We start from the raw sequence: 9,300 nt of genomic DNA, 5'->3' as shown, positions 1-9,300 counted from the left end.
CTTAAAGTGTTGGGGGTGTACCTGGGCTCGGAGAGGTGGGTCAGGAAGAACTGGGAGGTGCTGTCACAGGCAGTGGTCAAGACTGGCCAGGTGGAGGTGGCTCCTGTCCCAAGTGTCATATAGAGGGAGGGTGCTGATAATCAACAACCTGGTGGCATCTTCCCTGTGGCATAAACTGGCTGTCCTCAACCCCCCCGGCGGTCTGCTCGCAGACCTGCAATGCAAGCTGGTGGACTTTTTCTGTTCGGGCATCACTGGCTGAGGCCACGGAGGAGGACAGGGCCTGGTGGAACTGGAGAGCAGGATGGCTGCTTTCCGGCTAAAGGCGGTGCAGAGACTGCTGTACCATACTGATGTTGGCTGGAGGGAACCAGCATGTGCATTGCTGAGGAGAGCTGGTGGATTAGGGTTGGACCGGCAGCTGTTCCTCATGAAGCTGGAGAGACTGAGTACAGCAGGTCTCTCAGAGTTTTACTCTGCGGTGCTGAGGGCCTGGGAGCTGCTAAGGCCCACACGAGAAGGGGGTGTGGAGCCTGGGCTGTGGGTGTGGGAGGAGCCTATCTTTCACAACCCAGCCATCCCTTGAGATCGGTTCAGTCGGCCACCCTGCAGAGGCAACTGATGGCAGCGGGTTTACAAAGGCTGGGTGACCTGAGACTGATGGGAGAGGAGGGGTGGAAAACCCCGGAAGTTTTGGCACAACAAACAGGAATAACGTCTCTTAGGCTGCTGGAGAGATTCCTGGAGTAGGTCCAGGAGGCACTGTCTGAGCCGGTAAGGGGGGTGTTTGAGCGGCCAAATGGGGAGGGGCCACCAATGTTTCTGCCACTGCAGGTGACAGCAGAGACTGGAGACTGGCAAGGGGGTCTGGAGGACTTGTTAGATTCTAACACTCTGAGCCTGGGGGAGTTTGAGGGGGTGGGAGGTAAAGCCCTCTACAACCTCTGCATTAAGGTTAGGAACACTAGGAGCCTAACAGGAGTGAAGGCACATCAGGGGGTATGTGGGGTGGAGAGTATGCTGGGTTTTAGATGGAGGGGGTTCTATAAACCCCCAGTACCAAAGAGGTCAGAGGACCTCCAGTGGAGGGTTCTACATGGAGCCCTGGCCACTAACAGCTGGTTGGCACTGGTTGATCCGGGATTTGGGCAGGGGTGTCCTTTCTGTGTAATGAAAGAAACTGAGATTCATTTTTTTTCTGTGTGCACCAGGTTAATGCCATTAATGTCTCTGTTGGAATGTCTGTGTGAGAGGTTGGGGGTGGTTTTTGCTGTTGGGATGTTTATAATGGGGTACAGGTATTCAAATAAGGAGAAGGCCAAATGTGTTTTGTTGAATTTTTGGTTTGCTCGGGCAAAGTTAGCTATTTGGCTAACAAAGAGGAACAGGGTTAAAGGTGGGGGGGATAACAGACCCTTTACTATTGTTTAATGGGATGGTCTCTGCGCGCCTTAGGGTTGAGTTTGAGTACTATAGAATGATAAAATGTGTGGAGATGTTTCAGGAGATATGGTGTGTTGGGGGGCTGTCTTTATAGCTGGGGAAGATGTTTGAGGAGATATGGTGTGTTGGGGGGCCTGTCTGTATTGCTGGGGAAGATGTTTCAGGAGATATGGTGTGTTGGGGGGCTGTCTGTATTGCTGGGGAAGATGTTTGAGGAGATATGGTGTGTTGGGGGGGCTGTCTGTATTGCTGGGGAAGATGTTTGATGAGATATGGTGTGTTGGGGGGGCTGTCTGTATAGTCGGGGAAGATGTTTGAGGAGATATGGTGTGTTGGGGGGCTGTCTGTATTGCTGGGGAAGATGTTTGAGGAGATATGGTGTGTTGGGGGGCTGTCTGTATAGCTGGGGAAGATGTTTGAGGAGATATGGTGTGTTGGGGGGCTGTCTGTATAGCTGGGGAAGATGTTTGAGGAGATATGGTGTGTTGGGGGGGCTGTCTGTATAGTTGGGGAAGATGTTTCAGGAGATATGGTGTGTTGGGGGGCTGTCTGTATTGCTGGGGAAGATGTTCGAGGAGATATGGTGTGTTGGGGGGGCTGTCTGTATAGTTGGGGAAGATGTTTGAGGAGATATGGTGTGTTGGGGGGCTGTCTGTATTGCTGGGGAAGATGTTTGAGGAGATATGGTGTGTTGGGGGGCTGTCTGTATAGCTGGGGAAGATGTTTCAGGAGATATGGTGTGTTGGGGGGCTGTCTGTATAGCTGGGGAAGATGTTTGAGGAGATATGGTGTGTTGGGGGGCTGTCTGTATAGCTGGGGAAGATGTTTCAGGAGATATGGTGTGTTGGGGGGCTGTCTGTATAGCTGGGGAAGATGTTTGAGGAGATATGGTGTGTTGGGGGGCTGTCTGTATAGCTGGGGAAGATGTTTGAGGAGATATGGTGTGTTGGGGGGGGCTGTCTGTATAGCTGGGGAAGATGTTTGAGGAGATATGGTGTGTTGGGGGGCTGTCTGTATAGCTGGGGAAGATGTTTCAGGAGATATGGTGTGTTGGGGGGGCTGTCTGTATAGCTGGGGAAGATGTTTCAGGAGATATGGTGTGTTGGGGGGCTGTCTGTATAGCTGGGGAAGATGTTTGAGGAGATATGGTGTGTTGGGGGGCTGTCTGTATAGCTGGGGAAAATGTTTGAGGAGATATGGTGTGTTGGGGGGCTGTCTGTATAGCTGGGGAAGATGTTTGAGGAGATATGGTGTGTTGGGGGGGGCTGTCTGTATAGCTGGGGAAGATGTTTGAGGAGATATGGTGTGTTGGGGGGCTGTCTGTATAGCTGGGGAAGATGTTTGAGGAGATATGTTGTGTTGGGGGGGCTGTCTGTATTGCTGGGGAAGATGTTTGAGGAGATATGGGGTGTTGGGGGGCTGTCTGTATAGCTGGGGAAGATGTTTGAGGAGATATGGTGTGTTGGGGGGCTGTCTGTATAGCTGGGGAAAATGTTTGAGGAGATATGGTGTGTTGGGGGGCTGTCTGTATAGCTGGGGAAGATGTTTGAGGAGATATGGTGTGTTGGGGGGCTGTCTGTATAGCTGGGGAAGATGTTTGAGGAGATATGGTGTGTTGGGGGGCTGTCTGTATAGCTGGGGAAGATGTTTGAGGAGATATGGGGTGTTGGGGGGCTGTCTGTATTGCTGGGGAAGATGTTTGAGGAGATATGGTGTGTTGGGGGGGGCTGTCTGTATAGCTGGGGAAGATGTTTGAGGAGATATGGTGTGTTGGGGGGCTGTCTGTATAGCTGGGGAAGATGTTTGAGGAGATATGGTGTGTTGGGGGGCTGTCTGTATAGCTGGGGAAGATGTTTCAGGAGATATGGTGTGTTGGGGGGCTGTCTGTATTGCTGGGGAAGATGTTTGAGGAGATATGGTGTGTTGGGGGGGCTATCTGTATAGCTGGGGAAGATGTTTGAGGAGATATGGTGTGTTGGGGGGGCTGTCTGTATAGTTGGGGAAGATGTTTGAGGAGATATGGGGTGTTGGGGGGGGCTGTCTGTATAGCTGGGGAAGATGTTTGAGGAGATATGGTGTGTTGGGGGGGCTGTCTGAATAGCTGGGGAAGATGTTTCAGGAGATATGGTGTGTTGGGGGGCTGTCTGTATTGCTGGGGAAGATGTTTGAGGAGATATGGTGTGTTGGGGGGCTATCTGTATAGCTGGGGAAGATGTTTGAGGAGATATGGTGTGTTGGGGGGGCTGTCTGTATAGTTGGGGAAGATGTATTGGATATACGGTTGTAGAAGAGGGTATTGTTTTGGGTACTGTGATGGTGGTTTGTATCATCTGGTAGATGGAAAGGTGAGTATGGTACATGTATGCAGTACAGGATATATTTTGGTGTTTTATTTTTAAAGGGGGGCGGGGTGAGTTTTAAATGAAATGAGAAAGTTTCAGTAAAGAAAGAGAAAAAGTCAAAGTCTCTCTCTCACTCACTCACACAGTGAGAGACGGAGGTGGTAGTGGAGGGGGAGGGCATTATCCTACACATCCTGTTGATTTCTCTGTAGTGACCTCAGTGTCTCCAGGTCTCTTTGCTGCAGAGTGAAACTGGTTCAAACTGGCCAGAGGTTAGACTTCTAAACCACAAGAGAACTCAGCTAGCTGTGGTGACTAAGTGTTAAAACTGTCAACTTCTCTGTTCTAAAGTTACCATGTTTGTTTCAGCAGAGGAGGAACACATTGTTGTCATGACAATATAGTTAAAGTATACATCAATATATTTTATTATGTTGATCCACATACTTTCTCAATCAATGTAAACATATGGTGCAGAATGGATTTCCTGAAAACAAAGGAGAGGCGCTCAGATAGGAGCTCAGATGCAAAAATGTAATATCCAACGTTTCGACAGCCAAGCTGTCTTCATCAGGGTATAATCACAAACACTGCGGGATGACTCGTTTATATAGTGTCAAAAGACACACAGGTATCTGTAATCATGGCCAAGAGTGGCCTAATATCATTGGTTAATTCTCAAATATTAAAATGGCATACAAAGAACAGCATACAAAAAACAAATGGATAGCATACGATCAAAGATTCATTTTAGACTACACAAGCTTACAAACAATTACAATGGCAAAGTCACAATAATCACAAGAATGGCTTCTGATCAAAGTCTACGTTGAGACCGAAGGGAGCAAGGGTCTTTAAGTTAAAGATCCAGGCAGCCTCTCGTTTTAACAATAAATTATCAAGGTCACGCAGATTTCCAAAAGTTTAAATGTTACAAAGACTAACACTGTACTAACACTCTCCTGTCTCTGTATCAATTTAATGTTGTCATCCTTTTAGTTTGGATCTGTTGTGTTGAGAGTTTGGTAGGTGGAGTCTTGGGTTGTTGTGTTGAGGGTTTGGTAGGTGGAGTCTTGGGTTGTTGTGTTGAGGGTTTGGTAGGTGGAGTCTTGGGTTGCTGTGTTGAGGGTTTGGTAGGTGGAGTCTTGGGTTGTTGTGTTGAGGGTTTGGTAGGTGGAGTCTTGGGTTGCTGTGTTGGGTGGTTGGTAGGTGGAGTCTTGGGTTGCTGTGTTGAGGGGTTGGTAGGTGGAGTCTTGGGTTGTTGTGTTGAGGGTTTGGTAGGTAGAGTCTTGGGTTGTTGTGTTGAGGGTTTGGTAGGTGGAGTCTTGGGTTGTTGTGTTGAGGGTTTTGTAGGTGGAGTCTTGGGTTGTTATGTTGAGGGTTTGGTAGGTGGAGTCTTGGGTTGTTGTTTTGAGGGTTTGGTAGGTGGAGTCTTGGGCTGTTAGGTTGAGGGTTTGGTAGGTGGAGTCTTGGGTTGTTGTGTCTGGATTGGTGACTGGCCCTGTGGAAAACACAACATATAAATCATGTTTGTGCTCATGTGCAGTGGTGTAGTAGTGGTGTAGTAGTGTAGTGGTGTAGTGGTGTAGTAGTGGTGTAGTAGTGTAGTAGTGTAGTGGTGTAGTGGTGTGGTGGTGTAGTGGAGTGGTGTAGTAGTGTAGTAGTGTAGTGGTGTAGTGGTGTAGTAGTGTAGTAGTGTAGTAGTGTAGTGGTGTAGTAGTGTAGTAGTGTAGTAGTGTAGTAGTGTAGTAGTGTAGTGGTGTAGTAGTGTAGTGGTGTAGTAGTGTAGTTGTGTAGTAGCGGTGTAGTAGTGTAGTAGTGGTGTAGTAGTGTAGTAGTGTAGTGGTGTAGTAGTGTAATAGTGTAGTGGTGTAGTGGTGTAGTAGTAGTGTAGTGGTGTAGTGGTTGTGTAGTGGTGTAGTAGTGTAGTGTAGTGGTGTAGTGGTGTAGTAGTGTAGTGGTGTAGTAGTGTAGTAGTGTAGTGTAGTGGTGTAGTAGTGTAGTAGTGTAGTGTAGTGGTGTAGTGGTGTAGTGGTTGTGTAGTGGTGTAGTGGTGTAGTAGTGTAGTTGTGTAGTAGTGGTGTAGTGGTGTAGTGGTGTAGTGGTGTAGTAGTGTAGTGGTGTAGTGGTGTAGTAGTGTAGTAGTGTAGTAGTGTAGTGGTGTAGTAGTGTAGTGTAGTAGTGTAGTAGTGTAGTGGTGTAGTAGTGTAGTAGTGTAGTGTAGTGGTGTAGTGGTGTAGTGGTGTAGTGGTGTAGTAGTGTAGTAGTGTAGTAGTGTAGTAGTGTAGTAGTGTAATAGTAGTGTAGTGGTGTAGTAGTGTAGTAGTGTAGTGGTGTAGTAGTGTAGTAGTGTAGTGGTGTAGTGGTGTAGTAGTGTAGTAGTGTAGTGGTGTAGTAGTGTAGTAGTGTAGTGGTGTAGTAGTGTAGTGGTGTAGTAGTGTAGTGGTGTAGTGTAGAAGTGGTGTACTGGTGTAGTGGTGTAGTAGTGTAGTAGTGTAGTGGTGTAGTAGTAGTGTAGTAGTGGTGTAGTGGTGTAGTGGTGTAGTAGTGTAGTGGTGTAGTGTAGAAGTGGTGTAGTGGTGTAGTGGTGTAGTAGTGTAGTGGTGTAGTAGTGTAGTAGTGTAGTAGTGTAGTGGTGTACTGGTGTAGTGGTGTAGTAGGGCCTGAATATATTCTTCATCTAACATTTCTAGCATGAGTATCCAGGCCAACTCATCTGGGCTGGACTTGGCATGGCTCAGTGTCAGCTTAGTTCTGCAGTGTGTAAACCACCGTTGTGTTCTTGTGTTCTGAGTTCTTACAGTAGCTCTCTTCCCACTACAGAGCCAAGCTGGACTGGGCTGTCCTGGTTAGTCATTCAACTGAAGCCTGGAACTGTACTGACAGTGAAAATGTGAAAATTATCAATCAGATCCAGCAGGGTGAAAAGGTGTTTAGTGACAGTACTGGTACTGCATAATATACTGTAGTGTAATAAAATGTACTCTACCCCTTGTATTAGTGTTAAAATAGGTTTAGTGACAGTACTGGTACTGCATAATATACTGTAGTCTAATAAACTGTACTCTACCCCTTGTATTAGTGTTAAACAGGGTTTAGTGACAGTACTGGTACTGCATAATATACTGTAGTCTAATAAACTGTACTCTACCCCTTGTATTAGTGTTAAAAGGGGTTTAGTGACGGTACTGGTACTGCATAATATACTGTAGTCTAATAAACTGTACTCTACCTCTTGTTTTAGTGTTAAAATAGGTTTAGTGACAGTACTGGTACTGCATAATATACTGTAGTCTAATAAACTGTACTCTACCTCTTGTTTTAGTGTTAAAATAGGTTTAGTGACAGTACTGGTACTGCATAATATACTGTAGTCTAATAAACTGTACTCTTCCCCTTGTTTTAGTGTTAAAAGGCGTTTTGTGACAGTACTGGTACTGCATAATATACTGTAGTCTAATAAACTGTACTCTACCCCTTGTATTAGTGTTGAAAGGGGTTTTGTTACAGTACTGGTACTGCATAATATACTGTAGTCTAATAAACTGTACTCTGCCCCTTGTATTAGTGTGAAAATGGGTTTTGTTACAGTACTGGTTCTGTGTGATTGATTGAAAGACAACTAATGATGTCATGATGAAGCACTGAAGACTTCTTGATTTCAGGAAGGTTGTTGTTAAATAAGAGAAGAGTCTAGGGTTGTAACAGTGATAAATCTGTCTATCAACTGTTAAAATCATGTTCAACAGAACCAGTTACAACTGAAGTATCTGATCATCAACAGATTAAAGAAAAAGCCATTTGTTTTTTAACACAGCAGCCCCATATCATCAGGTGCACTTTTTAACACAGCAGCCCCATATCATCAGGTGCACTTTTTAACACAGCAGCCCCATATCACCAGATGCACTTTTTAACACAGCAGCCCCATATCATCAGGTGCACTTTTTAACACAGCAGCCCCATATCATCAGGTGCACTTTTTAACACAGCAGCCCCATATCATCAGGTGCATTTTTTAACAAAGCAGCCCCATATCATCAGGTGCACTTTTTAACACAGCAGCCCCATATCACCAGGTGCACTTTTTAACACAGCAGCCCCATATCATCAGGTGCACTTTTTAACACAGCAGCCCCATATCATCAGATGCACTTTTTAACACAGCAGCCCCATATCACCAGGTGCACTTTTTAACACAGCAGCCCCATATCATCAGATGCACTTTTTAACACAGCAGCCCCATATCATCAGATGCACTTTTTAACACAGCAGCCCCATATCATCAGGTGCACTTTTTAACACAGCAGCCCCATATCATCAGATGCACTTTTTAACACAGCAGCCCCATATCACCAGGTGCACTTTTTAACACAGCAGCCCCATATCATCAGATGCACTTTTTAACACAGCAGCCCCATATCATCAGATGCACTTTTTAACACAGCAGCCCCATATCACCAGGTGCACTTTTTAACACAGCAGCCCCATATCATCAGATGCACTTTTTAACACAGCAGCCCCATATCATCAGATGCACTTTTTAACACAGCAGCCCCATATCATCAGATGCACTTTTTAACACAGCAGCCCCATATCATCAGATGCACTTTTTAACACAGCAGCCCCATATCATCAGATGCACTTTTTAACACAGCAGCCCCATATCATCAGGTATGCAGTTTTGGGAAAATATCCTTGTCAGGGCGTGACAATCATTTTCTAATATATTATGTTTTGATCCATTAAATTGTTATTAGGCCTACATAATATATTTTTGTTGACTGTGGTTAGGCCATGGGAATATAAAGGTGTCTGCTAGGGTAAACTAATTTACAAACTAGTTCATTTATATACTTAATATTAATACAACACGGTGTTGTTGAAATGCTGAGTGCTCCTGCTGCCTACAGCTTGTCACAAGTGCTTGACAAGGCTAAACCCTTGAAGTAATAATAGTTTAATAGAGTCTAATAATTCAAAATAAAAGTATGGCATAATTCTACTATGTGTATTCATTTGCATTACTGTCAATGACATACTTTTATTTTGAAGGCAAACCACAAATTCCACTATTGTGCCTGATCCTTATTGTGGCTAGCTTTACAACACATAACCCGGCCAGGTCGAGCCTCATCAGCCAGATGAGGCTAGCTGGCTGCTTATAACGTTAGCTTTGGGCAACAGGGTTAAGTAGCTAGCTAGCTATTCATGAACTGAAGTTCAATTTCAATAGGCAAACAACGAGTGGCAATCTAGCTAATACTTACTCACAAGGACTCCTAAATGATTGCTAAGAATAATGATAATGACTGCAGTTTTCAGGCTGGTTGTATTGATGCTACCTAGGTACCCAAGCTAAAGCTAGCTATCCCAGAAGTTGCGGTCGAACAAATTATAATTTCTTACCAACGCGGTATTGTAAACACATCGTTCGTGGCCGGTATTTGCCTGTTTGCAGACTTTTTAGTACAGCTTTGAAAGTGCTACTGTATCTTTTTTGACACGTAAAGAC

The sequence above is a fragment of the Salvelinus namaycush genome, unplaced genomic scaffold (genome assembly GCF_016432855.1).
Source record: "Salvelinus namaycush isolate Seneca unplaced genomic scaffold, SaNama_1.0 Scaffold546, whole genome shotgun sequence".
Taxonomy (NCBI): Eukaryota; Metazoa; Chordata; class Actinopteri; order Salmoniformes; family Salmonidae; genus Salvelinus; species Salvelinus namaycush.
Note: the sequence above shows the minus strand (reverse complement) of the source record.